At 41.7% G+C, this 16,541-nt stretch overlaps 1 long non-coding RNA gene across 43 annotated transcripts in view; it reads right to left on the bottom strand.

The window, feature by feature from the left end:
• Nucleotides 1-954: 954 nt before the first annotated feature.
• The window catches only part of LOC102555978 (uncharacterized), a 310,738-nt gene continuing 295,151 nt past the window's right edge, over nt 955-16,541 (bottom strand). For 42 of the 43 annotated variants that reach the window (XR_015686868.1, XR_015686869.1, XR_015686862.1 and 39 more), the window contains 2 exons: nt 3,298-3,369; nt 955-3,173 (listed from right to left, as the gene is read on the bottom strand). This is a non-coding gene — a long non-coding RNA (uncharacterized LOC102555978). Of the gene's footprint in view, nt 3,174-3,297; nt 3,370-10,101; nt 10,191-16,541 lie in introns of all 43 variants that reach the window. The other variant, XR_015686891.1, reaches the window with a different exon arrangement.

Here is a 16,541-nt window from a genome sequence, read left to right as displayed (position 1 = left end):
CCATGTCTTTACGCAAGCTTCCAGCAGAAGATATGACCCAGATTAAAGGTGGGTCTTCCCACCACAAAAGATCTAGATTAAAGGTAAGTCATCCCACCTCAAAGATCAAGATTAGAAGTAGATCTTCCCACTTCAAAACCAGGTGTCTCCCATTTGAAAATTTTGGTTAATTCCAGTTGTAGTCAAGTTGACAAACAAGAATAGCCACCACAGTCTATATCACTGTTTTGGGGGACCTTGAGATTGTAGAGTTGCAATCTGCCTGGGATCTTGGTAGAACATTAAGATTCCAAATTAGTGGAAGAATTCAGTGTGCTCTTTAATTATCTATTCCTTTGTGGGTGGATGGCTAGATTTCCTGGATTTTAATTTCCATAATTTCAAAAGAGAAGTCACACTGTTAGAGAGATATAACTTCTAAGAAATGAATGAGAAATGCACCCTACTTGAAGGAGTTTACACAATGTATTGAAGACCAAAGCCATTCTATCAAGGACTTAAAGACCCGAGGAGACCCTAGGGGTCTTTTAAAAAGTAATGCCCCTTCAGTAAGAACTTGATCCATATGTAGAGAGAAGCAATTAGGGAGAGCCCAATGCCTCTAACACATTGTGAATTAGTTGCTAAAGAAGACCCATTGCAAAGCTAACAATGACTTCAGATGTTAGGACCCACTAATGTTTATGCAAAAGCAAATGTACAGGCATTCTCTTGCCATGGAAATGCCAGTGATTCCTGATGGCCTGGACATTTCAAGTGCTGCTGCTGATGCATGACATCAATGCCCTTGGGTGGCTTTTATTTGGAAAAGCCATTAACAAACAGATCCTTTCATTCTCAGAGGTCCATGAGAATTCAATAGAGATAAGCTGAGTTTATGGTTTAGATCCTTCATAATGGTTTCCATGCTTCCTCGCTGGCATTATCTGCAATAAGAATCTGAAACCAGGGCTAGTCTACCACAGTTGAGGCGAATTCCTTTATTTAAGGAGGAGGAAGAAGAGGAGGAGGGAATAAAAAGGCTCTTATATACAGAATTGTTTCTAGTAGTGGTAAAAAGTAATTGTTTAGAATAGTAAATCATTATCACAATAAATACAAACAGAGCCAGATCTTCTTGGAACATAAACAGTGATAAGAAAAAAAGATTAGGCAGCTTGGAAAGCCTGCCATGGATTAGCGCAGAATGTCTCATACAATTTACAAATGAAGAGTGAATGGAACATGGGACAGTGTAAGATTTATCGGTTCCTTTCCTTTCCATTGGGAAGGTTAGCTATACATTGTGACACACACACGCACACACACACACAGACACACACACATAGACACACACACATAGACACACACACACACACACACTTCCATTTTCAATTCTTAGCAGTTGGGCACAGTAAGAATTCTGATGCTCAGTTGAAGGTGACTCTGAGGGTTGTTGGCTACTTTTCTTTTCTTTTTTTGTTAATGGAAGAAAGAGATTATAGATGCATATGCCCTGCTGTTCTGCTGATTTGATGCAGAGAACACTCAGTAGCTTGGCGTTCCTGAAAAGGACTGAGTCACTAGCAACAATGCTCTCTGTAGAGCATTAAGTGAACTAAATAGGACTATTGAAGTGCACTGGTTGAGTATATGCTCATGCATATGCATGTTTATGTGAGTACACATGTATGTATAGGTACCTGTACTTATGTGGAAGCCAGAGGTCAACCACAGGTATCAGTCTTCAGAAACCTAGATTTGAGACATGCCTCTTACTTGGACCAGTGGATCACCTAATACATTAGACTGGAGGGTCAGCAAGCCACAGGATCCAGCTGTCTCTCCCGCTTCAGCATTGGGATTCCAAGTGCAGGCTACCATCATTCCTGACATTTTTAGGGACGTCCTGGGAATTGAATTCAGGGCCTCATGCTTACACTGCAAGTACTTTGCTAACTAAACATCCCCCGGCCCCTTTATCCTCTGAGTTTGGTGTTTATGATATAGAAAGTAAGAAGCATCATGACTTTTCAGAAGCAATTACAAAGGCAGAGGGAGACTAGAGGGAAAGGGAAACCATGAACCCTCCCTGCTATAATCCATGGCATCTTTACTTGTTTAAAAAACATCTTTAGTTTTTAAGTAAACATACATGGTGCTATTAAGAAAGAGAAAATTGGGGCTAGAGAGATGGCTCTGTGGTTAAGAATACTTGGCTGCTCTTCCGGAGGAACCAGTTTCAACTCCCAGCCCCCAGTGACAACTCTCAACTGTCCATAGCTCCTGTCCCAGGGGATCTGGCACCTTCACACACACACACATTCAGGAAAATACCAATGCACACAGAATACAAATAATCTTTTTTAAAATTGAAAGAGAAAAATAAGCTTTGTTGATCACCAAAAGTGTTTACTTGTGTGTGCAACATATTACTATTACACAAAGTATAAATGTCCATTCTTACTTCTGAGGACTATGAACCAGCTTGAGCATTAATGTGAAGGGTAATAATGTTGAATATGGAAAACCACTTTTAAGACATGGCTTATTTTTACTAGAGCCCAATCTTTTTCTTGAGATTTTTCTTGTTTCATTGTAAAGTTTTATCCCTTAAAACTTCACATTTAGTAATGAGCCCTGTGTCGTCATAACCTGCTTGACTCCCTGCTAAAGCTTTACAGTGGTGGTGTTTCTCAATCACAACAGCATTACCTCGAACTGCTTAGATTGATGTGCCAATGAGCCCGAGTAACAATGAATTTTAAGTCCTCAATCCTAAAAAAAAATAATTGCTTGCATCTTTTCAACAAAAATATCTCAAAAATATTTTGAGAGATCACCACAAAGGCAGAAACAAATCAGCTTCCCCAGTGCTTTCCCCACCACTCTCTAGTTATTCTTCCCTTTAACCTTACAACAGAGGCACCACCAATGTAGCTACTTAAAGAAGGAAGCAGGGGTTTACATGTATGTGAGGGGACAGTTTACAGAAAGGGCTACAAAAGGAACCACTTGCTGCCCATGTCAAACTGGGATGAGCATTGCGTGTCTTCAGTGAATGGGCATTTCCTCTTCAGTGCTGATGATCAGATCAATGGTGCTTCTTAAACTGTGCAAGAATCCAAAGAAGCATTGACAGGAAACGACTTCCTTTTCTTCTCATTCAATCAAGTGGATTAGCCATCGGCTTCCTGTAAGGAGCAACATTAGTAAATAACACAATAGCATCAAATATTCCAGTTGTCATTCCTGATTTGGAAAGCATCCTTGGAATCTCAGAATTATCTCTTCTAAACTGAAAGGAACATAACTCACTGGTATTTATCGCCTCTCGGAACGTGAATTCCTTTGAGAGTCTGCAGAAGTAATTGCCGTAGCTTCTTGTCCCTGAAAAATAAATAAAAATAAAAACTTCCATTAACTATTCCCATTCATAAACCGACGTTTGCCTGTTCAGGAGATCAGAAACAGACCCAAGACCACAAAGTTTGCATGCCCACGTTCCTGTAACTCTGACCTTGGTTCCTTTTCGAATTCTTCATTGCTGCCTTTACAAGGACTGGTGAGTGTTCTACAACTACAACTACAACTGGTGAGTGTGAGGAAATCACACTCACGTTCTGCTGAGGTGCGGCTCTCTTCATCCAGTAACGATGTCTACTGAGTGTTGTCTATGCATTAGGCACAATTCCTGACCTACAGAGACATTTTTTTTCTTCTATATCATGGACCTCAAACCAAAGAATTGAAACAGAACTCTTCCCCATTGGTTTCACGGTTGGGAGAGTCTCACGGAACACTGTTTTGCTGGTGCCTTATGTGAGGTGGAGAGCTTTCAAGTGGTCCTAGATTAACCCAGAACACTCAATATTTCTCTGGCACTTTTATGACCAAGCCTATTTCCCTTCTTAGCACTAAAAGCTCAGGTATACACACAACATTTAAATCCATTTTCATCTTGACAGTTGTAATCTCCACATGACTTTCCTCAAGGCAGATATTTCTACTCCACACTGTTTTTTTTTTGTTTTTGTTTTTGTTTTTTGTTTTTTTTTTTAATGTCAGGTCTATTGGGAGGGGAAGATGGACCAATGGGCGATATGATAACAATTCTTTTCGTAAATATGAGAACCTGAGACCAAATCCCTGGCACTCACATAAAAGGTGTGATGTAGGGTGTATGATTGGAACCCCAGGCCTGGGAGAGGGGCAAAAGAAAAGAGGATTCAAGGGTTTGCAAGCCACCAGCCTAGCTCTAGGTTTGATGAGAGACCTTGTCTTGAAGTATTACGATAGGGAGTGATGGCCTTCTCTGCCCTCTGCACATATATAATGTCCTATATACCAGCATTTACATGCACACATGCACGAACATGCGAACACACACACACACACACACACACACACACACACACACACTGTAAAACTAAAAAACACCAGTACTGCTGCTTCATCAAGTGGTTCCACTCTGGAAATTATCATAGTTTTATACATTTTTCCAAGCAGGGATCACTTCTCCCTGGATTCTATTTTGATTGCTTACGTTAAAATCCCCATTCACTTAGCCTCTTCCTGATTCTTAAAGCTCATAGGGCTATGCCCATGTGGGTGTTAATGGTTGATCCTCCGTGCAGGTTTGTGGTTCATTATTGACTCTCCCCCACCTCTTGATGGCTCGGTTTAAATGAAGACAGGTTAAATAGAAAAAGAAAAGGAAAAGGAAAAAGAAAAAGAAAAAAATCATGCTTCAAAGGAGCCCAAATTATTGGACGTTTTAGTAACTGACTATTAATAGTAAGCCCCAAACATGCTGAAAACTTAGTCTACCTTCAATACGGATCCTATAGCTCAGAATATTCCTCTTACTTCTATTTTCTTCCACTGTAGAGCAAACATTGTAAGACTGCCTTTCAGAGTGACAGGAGTGTAATACGCAGACCAAACCAACAAGACTATGTAAATGAATATTCCAGAAGCCTAAGACATAGAGTGTCTTCCATTTCTCTGCTCAGCCCTAAATGCCTCCTGGTTGTAATTAAGTGCTTCAAAGTCTTCCACACACCCTTTTAGAAATGACTGCCCCCAATACAAAATGATGTCCAATCAGATGTAAATCATCCCACAGTAGGGAGAGAGAGAGAGGCTGGGGAAGCAGTCGTAAGCACTTGGACTAATCAGAAAGTCTGATCCCCTGATGAGGATTTTCGTTTTTCTCATTTGTCATTCTAGCCACTGAGGTCTCAAGTGGCCAATTTGCTCCCTATTGGTAATCAGCTAGTTATTTTTACTCTCATTCTTCCCTCTGGAACTGTCAGAAGACTAGGAGCAATTCATCGCCCATTTGGGCCAAACTTTTCTATGACGGGGAGTGAGGGAAGAAAGATATTCTTCTGCGAAAGATAAAATCAAGGAATATTTCATCATTTATATTTAGTTTTTAAACAATGATTTCCCCAATGAGGTAAGTAAAATAATGACACAACTGGGTAGATGTGGAAAAGAAAGGAAGGAAGGAAGGGAGAGAGAGAGAGAGAGAGAGAGAGAGAGAGAGAGAGAGCGCTCCAGGCTATGAACATTACAGGATGGAAATTATCTCCCGCTGTGAAGTTTGCTACTCTGAGATGACTTGTTCTTAGATTGTCTTTACAACTCCCCAAAGAGCATTGCCTTACACTCATTACTTACTTTGCAGGAAACTGCCTGTATGAAAATTATAAATGCAGAAAGGACATAATAAGGCTGGAGGAGACATTAGTAGTTATCCTAAACCACGCTGCCCTGCCACCTGGGAGGAAGGCAGTCTTTGACGGTTATTTGGTCTGAAACAGGACAGTTACTATGTTACGAACAGCCCTCCTTCATTTGCAACCCCACTCCTGCCAGAACTTCTCGCTTACAGCATCCCCCTTTAAAGAGCCTCTTGCGTTTCCTTTCCTCCTTCTCTCTGGCAATTGCTGTCTGTCTCTAACAAAATCATTTCCAAACATGTTTTTAGGTGTTTCATTTCTCCAAGTTCACCTTGGGAGCCATGCGAAGGTTGACTCTGCCACTCATTGCTGCTGGTTCTCTGATGTCAGTACATTGTCTAATGAGTGGGTGTCTGAGTGTTGATCTCTGCTCAGATTTCCCTCTGCTATTCTAAAAAACCAAATTTCAAACCCTCAGGGCCAACTGTTCCACACAGGCGGTGGTTCATATTCTCTGAGTCCAGGTTCAGCCCTGAGAGAGATGTTAGTATGACACAAATTGGCATTTTCTTGGCATTTCCTTTGCCCATAGCCGGCTCTTTTATTCCTTGGAAGGAGGCTGAGAGTTGAATAGCCCTTCTAGCTGTTTCCTGATCTGAATCTTGAAATGTTTATCTTCCTCCACCAGTATTGCTGTCTTGAACCCTTTCCTGTGTCTTTACAGTTTATAAATGCTGTCCTATGTAACTTTACTTTTAGGTGTGCCTATCTATAAGAAGAATGCAAAGAGACAGCGAAAGCACGTTTACATGCCCGTATCAAGTGTTCTACCTTTTCATCTGCTAATTCCCTCCATGCATGACTATTTGCACACTGGATGATATCACCCAACAGCTGTCTTGGACTAAAAACTGAAAATGCCTGTAGATTTCCAGGCTTTCGTCTTACCTACCCAACAATTTGTCTCCTTTCCAAAACACTAGATTAATGAAGGAATGCTTGGCTTCCCTTGGCTGAGAACTGAATCCTAGAGCTTTAAAGAAATCATTTCACAACTTACCTAATGTTTTATTTTAATTGTCTAATTTAGTTTGTAATTGTCAAATTTAATTCTAAATTTGCTTTCAAGAATCATTAACTGTGATGCCTTCTGGATATGAGCTTTACTATTTAGTAAAAGAGAAAAATAGATTTTTATAAAAGTCTGTTTTTCAATCTGTCTGCACTTTGGGGAGAGGACGTGTGTGTGTGTGTGTGTGTGTGTGTGTGTGTGTGTGTGTGTGTGTGTGTGTGTGTGTGTGTGTGTGTTTATGGTGTAATAAAAGGGTTGACACTTTACTTGCCCAGTGTTGCCAGGTTGACCTAAATGAGAATCTTTGTCTGGTAGGCTTGTAGATCCCTTAGGTACAATGAACCGAGTTTTCTGCGTCCCATTTTACACAAAAAAATTAGTTTAATTACTTATTATCCTTTAACGAGTATCATTATTATCCATTCTTACTAAATGACATAATATTCATGCATATATACAAATGCCTTCTCAGTGAAATATAGATTTCCGAGATTCTTTCCCTTCCTCCTGATCTACTCCCCCATCTCAGTCTCTGTCACCATGACAATACCCATCCTCCACTCCTTGTCTCTATTTTGGTCATTGTTTGATTTCTCTTTATACTCCACAATGTTTGTTTATGTGAGAGTGAAACTGTTACCACTGAACGCTTCTCCAGACTGCTACTGGATTACCTGGGAATATGCAGACATGATTTGCAGTGAAACACATTTACAAATGTTAACTGTTTAACCAACACCCAGACTGAGGAAAAGAATCCTGAAATTAGAGAGCACTTGACCTAATCATAATAAACAAAACAAGAGCTCACATTTTGCAGATTAAAAAAAATAGACTAATAAAAGGTTCAGAAAGAAAAATCCAAGCCAAGTGAAATTAAACAACAGAACTGGTCCTTTGTCTCAGATCAGTTGAAAAGAACTCAGGCCGATGATCTAAGACCCTATCAGATTTTGAGCCTGTCTATTCTCAGTTGCTAGGATAGCCTTCTTGTGAGATCGATCATTCTTTCCCAGGGGACCCAGGTCTCCCAAGCAGTCAGGATTGCACCCTCTACATCATGCTTCCTTCTAAGAAGCTATCATACTTTCTACAAAGCCATTTCTTTGGGTTTAAATGAAGTTAAAATAGAATGTCTCTTCAGAGACTTAAAGTCTTGCTTTCCCTTGGGGTTCTTGCCTGGAAAATGTCAGTGAAACTCAAAAATAACTAGGGAAAGGCTCCCTGGCTGAAGACCAACCTCTAGTACAATGGTTACATCATAAGCTACGTCATAGAAATTATTTTCCCGGTTTTTCTATAGAAGCTGACATACAGGTCTGTATTTGTCTTCCTCTCGTGCTAAGATCATGTGCGGATGTCAAACTTTCCTGTTCTGAATGAGTACAAGCTGTGATATTGCCATTCATGGACTTCCAGTAGCTGCAAAAGGAAAATTACGAACCAACTCCCCTCAGAGAGGAAGTGCCTATTCAAACAGCCGCTGTTGGCTGTGAGCACAGGCAGAGGTTAGCTCCTTCCTACCAGGAATGGCCCACTCTCCAGCACTGTTGCCTCTCCAATCACAGGCTGTTAAGATTGGCATGGCAGGAGGATGCTTGGCAAAAGCAGCATTTGGCATAGTCCCACTTATCCCATAAGCACTCGGGGAAAGAATTAGCTACGTGCATTTCCCCCAAGTTTTCCTCACTGCTGGAATGGATTATAGCCAGGCAAGAGGTAGTACATACACTGCAGACAGGACAGGCCTTTGCTGGAGCAACTGATATGTTCCTCTCCCATTTTACATCTAAAATTGCAGAAAGAGTCACAGAATTATCATTTGATTCATATTTTTACTGCCTCCCAAGGACCTCACTTCCTAAGCTCTGGTGTCTGCTCTTTTGCCTGGGTCACATTTGGGATGGAATAACTGGAGATTCCCAGAAAGCCCTTCCCTGAATGCTGTTCCCTTCAGCTTTCCCACAGTCCTTGGTTTTGAGGTCAAGACAAGACACTCTTGATTGTGGCGATGGGGCTGTACTCCTGCCAAGAGCTCTGCCTCAATGAGACTTGAGAAATACTGGACAGATGACTTCTCCTCATCACTACTGACTCCAATGTAAGCCATCCCTTCTATGGACGTACTGATGACTTTTCACCATGGCCCTTACAGGAATCTCTTTTCAAAAATCTAGTAAATGTCATGAGGATGATGCATTATTTTTCTAGTTATTGTGATAAAATATATGATAAACAACTTAGAATAGGACGGCTTTATTTTGACTCACAGTTTGAAGATGCAACAAACGCATCATGGTGTGGAAGGCATTGTGGCAGGAGCCTGAGGCATCCCCAGTCAGGAAGAAAAGAGCAATGAATGCCGCTCAGTCACTCTCCCTTTCTTTATGGTTGCTCTCCCCACACTCTTAACCTAATCTAGAAGCTTTCTAACAGGCATGCCCAGAAGTCGGTCACTTCTGATTCCAGATACTGTCAAATTGGCACTATTAGCTGTCACAGATGGCATCTAAATCATTGCTATGACATTATTACTTTATTTCTTTCTACAATTCACCCTCCCATTTGTAGTCTTATCTAAAGCCTGGCACTGGACCAAGTGGACAGCTTTTAAGAGGGTACACATAGTCCCTTCCCTATACAGCCCCATTTGCTAGGACACAGACATTATGCTGGCAGATATATCTAAGTATGGAAAGTGTAGAATCTTATCAAGAAAGGTTCCAAAGGACTGCGGCTGGGACCTTGACTAAGCAGCCTGAGTCAGATACTTTCCTGTGTACTTCTCCTAATGAGGAAAGTACACATTGGTAGGCACTGGAGCATGCTAAGGACTTATTATTATCTCTCCCTGGGTATCTCAGCTGTAGTAGCATGTCCTAAGGTGATCACCTTCTAACGAAGCTCACATTACACCTTGGAGTAAATGTAAGGCCAAATTAAGACAAGAATATAGAGGAAGGGGAACAGGCAGACAGAAACAAGAATAAGAATAAAGAAAATAGAGGAGAATCGACAATAGAGACAAAGAAAAAGATACATAGGAACGTGTATGTGTGTGTGTGTGTGTGTGTGTGTGTGTGTGTGAGAGAGAGAGAGAGAGAGAGAGAGAGAGAGAGAGAGAGAGAGAGAGAGAGAGAATATGTGATCACGCTGAACTTTCAAATAATCCTGAGCGAGAACATGATTATGCTAACTTTCAAGTAATCCTATTGGCAGACATTCTTCCTTGTCTGGAAGAAAACATACATAAAGCCTGACTCAAGACACCTGGACATGAGTCACACGCCATGCTCCCATCACACACAAACTCACCTGGACATGAGTCACACGCCATGCTCCCATCACACACAAACTCACCTGGACATGAGTCACACGCCATGCTCCCACCACACACAAACTCTGGCTTTGGACATGTGGCCTCTGTGTCTTCATTTGTACTCCAAAGACTGGAATAAGATAAGCAAGTTAGTGCCCAGCAGCGGTGCTTCCAGTGTGTAGAATGCTTAGACACATTCCTCCTCACTGCTCTTAATTACATAAATGAACATGTGTCCAGAGCATGGAAAGGAGTACTCTGCCTTGGACTTGCTGGAGTTGAAAGGCAAACAAGGCTGTAGAACTCTGTGGTACCCAGAAAGAGGGGATATACAGATTTTTCTCTACAATATTTCCTTTCCTATCATCTCCAGTGTGTGTCCCTAAGCTCTCCAAGCTCTCTCAAGTCAGTCATTTCCCATCTGTGCTGGTCTAACTTAAGATTGCTATCTAGTGACCATGTTCAAGCTTGCAGGAATCATAATGCATGTTCTTTGGCATGTGTCCATTAATGTCCTCACGAGGCTATCGGGAGATAGAACATCCTTGCTGAAAGAGTATACTTACATTTGGCAAGCAAAGTTCTCCTAGATCATGTTGCTCTGAGAACCCAAGGGAAAAAAGAATTGCAGCAAAGTAGATGAGGTCAGACTTAGGGGAGCCCATTGATGAAAACCATGCTTGCCAAATCAAAAGCAATACTCCGTCAAATTTGGGAATAATCAGTTCTTGGGTACTTAAAAGGGTGACAAACTTCCTATCTTCAATGCTGGATTATCTTATTCCACTGTTCATTATCAGGAAGGAATTCCTCTTGGGGAATGGAGAACAATGAACTTTTAGGAAATGTTCCACTTTAGATTTCAGGTGACACCCTTCCTTCCCACTGTCCAAAAGGCTTATTTGTAAAACTCTCCCTCTAGCTTCTGATGCCACTGAAAGTTGATTGAGCCACAGAGACTCCACATTCATCAGTGGGTGTATCCATTTATGGATTTGTAATAGGATATCATCAGGAATGCTGGAAACTTAGAAGGTGGGGCCAGCTTGGAGGAAGCAAGTCACTGGAGTGTGTTCTTGGTGGCTATGTCTTGTTGATGGATGCTTTGGGCACCCAGGAAGTGAACAGCTGTGCCCTCCTCATATGTTCTTCCATTGTGACCTTCCATCTCATCATAGCCCACAAACAATGGAGCCAGCTGAATGTAAACTGTAACATCTGAAACTATAAGCCCAAATACACAGATCTGTTGTCTGCTCTGCTCAATAAGCAACCATTATCAAGCACCATGTGGAAGAGAGGATGATCAAGAACGGAGAGAAGCAAGCATCCAGAAGCAGCAATAACCAGCATCGGGTTCTTTGGTCTCTTGGGGAGTGATAAGGTGACTCTTATTTGAGTCAGTGATGACTGCCCCACAGTTTTCCCTTACTTTATGGCCCCACATCAATCCAGGAAAGAAGGATGACTGAGGAAGGGCAGTGTGGTAGAAGGCAGAAGGCCAGCATGGTAAAAGGGCAGCTGGATGAGGGGAAAGGAAGCTTGCTGGAAGGAAGGACAAAATGGAGGAGGTCTGAAGAACAGAGCTGAGTTGGATCTGAGTATACAACCCAGATATACTTAGTAACTGTAATCTTAAACAGTCTGTTATCCTTGTTGAGACCCACCTTCCTCATCTGAAAAATGGATGGTATTGTTCTAAAGCTACTAAAATAATGCCAGGTCAAACTATTGAGAAAGTACTCACCATAACTCCTGAAGTATAGTAGGTAATTAATCTGCAGTAGGTTTTTTTTATTCATTTATTTAAGAGGTCATTGTGTCCACAGGATAGTTTAGACCTCTTAAAATTCTTTCCTTCTTTCCTCAAAGGGGACTTTATCATTGACTCTTGTTCTAATTGCCCTATTTAGACTCTAAGCCACTCTCCACTCTTGTGTGCTACCTTGTTTCTATCCCATGGGACCTTTATGTCTAGTGGGTCACACAATTGACTTAGGTTGATTCTGTCTCATAGTGGCATGGACTTTCACCTGTAAGACATTACTCGAAAACACGACACATAGTGGGTGCTAATCAATATCTGCTGCTTGAACTAAAGAAGACTAAAGAAGCAGTTAAGTATGGTCCAAGGCTGGTGTTTCCCAGCACTATGAATGTAATGTTTGGGATATTCCTGTCAGCCTGTTTCCTCCTCCATGAGACACCAATGATGCTCTTTTTTTCAGGGTAGACACAGAGCACTACAGACGAAGCATGGCCCCCATCTTTCAAAATAAAGAAAGGATCTGAGAGAAAAGATCAAGAAGAATCTCCATCCATACCGCAAGAACACAAGTGTAGGCTTTAAAATGCCCAGTGAGACATCTAAAACACACATACATTGACAAGAAGTATTCCTGCAAATGCCTGCATCTGAAGGAGACACATGTCTAATATGGTGACCGATATGAAGAGGCAGGGGCATTGCCATTTTTCAAGACCATCTTCACTGTATCCACAGGGACAACTGCTTCAGGAGGAAACATTAGAATGTGCCTGTGTAACTTCCCCTGTTTCAGGGCTGTGAAGATGAGCAATGTCATTACCATAGCCCCGTGCAGGGTCCTGAACAGCAGCAGTGTGCCCTTCAGTATCTTAGGGTTAATACTGAAAAGCAGTTCCACAAGGTCTAAGACTGAATGGCAGTTAAGTTATTTCCCACTCAAAGAAAACTAAATAGCAACAAGTAGTTACAGCAATGATTTTTGCCAATCAGAGAGTGAAGTGAGGTAATTCCTGTAGAGAATTGGGCCAAATCTCTGGGGCATGGTAACTACTAACCAGAACAATTAAAATATGTGTTGAACACTTTCTTGATTTCTAATCTAGCATATACACGAACAAGCCTTCTTTCAAACATCTCTAGCCTGTCATTTGGTGGCCAGTGGGAAGCCCAGAGGCTGTCATAGGTTTGGCCCACAGTTTGAGTGGTGCTGGGATTATGTCAGTGTGGCTGCCCACGACCTGTCATGTTTCTATGAGTCTGTCTTGTGATGGAAATAAGAATTATTGTCACTGGTCCTAAGAACCTGTTAATCCCACAGTTTCTCAGACATTGACCAAGGCTTTGCTTGCCAACAGGCATCATCATCTGTGAGTGTGTGTGTGTGTGTGTGTGTGTGTGTGTGTGTGTGTGTGTGTGTGTGTGTGTGTGGTGGGGGGGTTGGGCATGATTGGATCCCAGAGGCTGAGGGTGTGCAAGAGCCACAGAAGTTTCTGGTAAATGAAGAAGGTAGCTGTCATATTTTCTTATGTTCCTTCCACTCACATGAAAACCTTAAGATAGATTATTGGAATGCATTAAAAATGAAGTCTGGAGATGTGGGGAGATGGCTCAGCACTTAAGAGCACCAGATGCTCTTCCAGAGGATATGGGTTCAATTCCCAACACCCACATGGCAGTTCCCAACTGTCTGTAACTCCAGTTCTAGGGATTCCAACATTCTTATACAGACATACATGCAGGCAAAACACTAATGCACATGAAATTTAAAATAAATAAATACATTTTTAGACGAAAGATAAAAATGAAGCCTGGAGCCACCTCATGTCTTTGGGGAAGAAGCTTAACCTTTCTGAGAGTAATTAAAACTAACATTTGTTTGTGTGTCAGGTCCTTTCTATATTAGTCATTTTTATGGCCATTTACTCAGCTATTTTTTCTTGTTTACCTTGAATTGGTTGAATGCCACCTTTATACAAGGCACTGTGGATTCAATGTTGACTAGGACATAGGTGTATACTATATCATGAAACTTCAATATCGATGATGGAGGTAAAGAATGAGCAGCCATTGTATTGAATCTATCTACTCGAATCATAATTAGTTGTCAGTTCATTCATAAGAACTTGGTATTCTCAATTGCTTGATTGATTAATTGTGATCAATACTGTCAAGCAGGTATACAGGGTACTTTTCTGTTCCCATGTAGGTAGGTAATATTCTAGTTTGAAAACTTAGCAAAGACTTCTAAGCAGAAGTAACAACTGAATTATGAAATTCAAAGTTAGGTGAGGTTTATATGTGTAGTCTTATTTTGCAGATGATGAAATACGAACTCAGAATTGTATTACTTAAAGAGTTGAGGTCTGAAACAAAACAACAAAAACAACAACAATCAACACCACAACAAAAGCAAACAAACAAACCAAAATCAACCCACAGCTGCATTCTTTGTGTAGAAGAGATTGCAGTTCTAGAAGTAGGAAATTTCAAGATTAGGGACAACCTCTGATGAGGGCACCATATGGTGCCATACAATGACATATGGCATCACATGGGAAAGTAAATAAAAGAATGAGTGATGCTTATGGAGGAGAGGGGGGAGCATGGCAAAAAGAGAAGCAGTGGAGCAGTCTCAGGAACCTGATGTGTGTTCGTAGAAACCAACCCAGTGTCTTGAGACCTAGCCTAACTACTGATGAACACCCATGCCTTCAGGAATGGTCATCCACCTGGGAGAAGGCTCATCTGGGAAAGTACTCCCTCACAAACACCAGGGCCTAGTTCATATCCCCAACATCGACATAAAAAGCTGTGCCTATAATCCAAGCACTGGGGACCCAGACCATAGCATCCCTGAGGTTTTCTGGTCATCCAGTTTAACTGAATCACTGAGGTCCAGGACCAGTCAGAGAGCTTATCCGAAAAGATAAAATAGAGTCAATAGAAAGAAATACCCAACATTGACCTCTTATCATCATGAACATACCCATGTACATGCATGCATGGGCACTACATACAGAATAGTATACACACACATGAACACACACATACACTCCACAAAGAACTGAGTCCTCATAACCTAACCGCCTATTATGCCTTCATCTCTTAAATGTTCCAACACTTTTTTCTTAGGGATGTGAAACTTTAAGGGAACAAACGATTTGTGAACTCTAACATACTGTAATTCACAGGGTCCAGATTTTATGGATCCAGTTCTAACTCTAGACCTGGTGTTCTTTCTGGCATGCTGTATCTGATGTGATTTTATTCTAATGAAGAAATATATTTTAGTGTTGCTCAAAAAATTTTTCTCTAAGTCTATGAATTGTGTGCTGGGGATCCCTGAAGAGGTTCTGGTTCAGTGGATTCCTCTGGTGTGGGCTCCACAAGTGGTTGCATGCACAGTGCTGAGGAAAACATTGCCTGGGTCTTTCTGATGTTCTCTACACCAGAAAGTTATAGCACTTCATGGGGGAAGCAAATACCACTGTAAGTGGACGCTCTCCCCGTCACTAGCAGCCTTAGCACTCTGGACCTTCCAGTCTCTATAAAGCTATGCCTACATTGGTACTTTCTCAGTAAATGATGCTTAGATCTCCAGTATGGACAACTGACCCTGAATCTTCAGAGAACGGGTCCAGGAATAGGCACTTACTGGAAGTTTCCATTTAATTGAATGGTAGATGATCTCAAAGGTCCCTTCTGACTTGGAAATCTGCATCTATGAAATCAGCCAACCCCTGTGGCCTGGAGATGTTATGGGACAGTGGAGGATGCAGGGAACATTACGGAAAGCTCAGTTGGGGGTGTGTGTGACTGGAGCTGGGAGCTGACATATTGCCAAGACCCGCTGCTCTACTCGGCAATGTCTTTGTGAAAATAGTAACCCCCGTTTTTTCCCTGACTGATTTATGTGACAGTTGGAAAGCAGCTTCCAGAACAGCGTGTTCCTCCCCTCAGCATTATTAACATAAATATGTGCACCGGCCTTCAGCTCCTGCTTTCTGTGTACACTAGGCTTAAGGGGCCTTGAGAGCCGCAGGCCAGCTGAAGAAAAACCAGAAAGAGGAAGTGTTGTTAGAAACACTGGAATGAAAGGGGGAAAAAGGACAGGAGGTTGCTAAGAGACAATGTCAAGCTGGGCCATGGGATTAACAGCCAGAATCAAAGCAAGAACTTAATGGTATATTCTTGCAGTATGAGCCTTTTCCAAGCACAGGGGGTGGATGGTGATTACCCAAGTAATTCCACCCTAAATCAGGCGGAAAGGGCCCCCTTTCCTTCTTGGCTGGATGCAAAGTAAAAACTAAGTGATTTAAAAAAAATAATTCTAGCTAATACCATCCTCTAGCTCCAGGAAATGTGGAGCAGTGCTTAACTGTCTGCTGACTGGCAGGCATACTATGCTAATGAGTAAGGAGATCACTAATGCTGAAATTGCTTGCAACCTGTTTATTGAGAGTGGTCAAACATTTTCCAAGGCATGTTTTGGGAAACTGGCTTATAAAATGACTAAGACATTTCATAGCCCCGTGTTTTTGTTTCAAACATAAATCAGTTGATTATGTCTAAACAGTAGCCTTGTGAATTGGTTATTCCACCCTCCCAGCCCCCACACACCTTTGCAGAAGTAAAGGCCTGAAGAGGCTCACCGATTTGTTGAAAATGACGCAGCTAGTGAGGAGTGATAGGGGGTTCTAGGCTCTGGGCTCA

The sequence above is a fragment of the Rattus norvegicus genome, chromosome 4 (assembly GCF_021556685.1).
Source record: "Rattus norvegicus strain SHRSP/BbbUtx chromosome 4, alternate assembly SHRSP_T2T, whole genome shotgun sequence".
NCBI classification, from domain to species: domain Eukaryota; kingdom Metazoa; phylum Chordata; class Mammalia; order Rodentia; family Muridae; genus Rattus; species Rattus norvegicus.
This window is presented reverse-complemented; position numbering and strand designations above follow the sequence as displayed.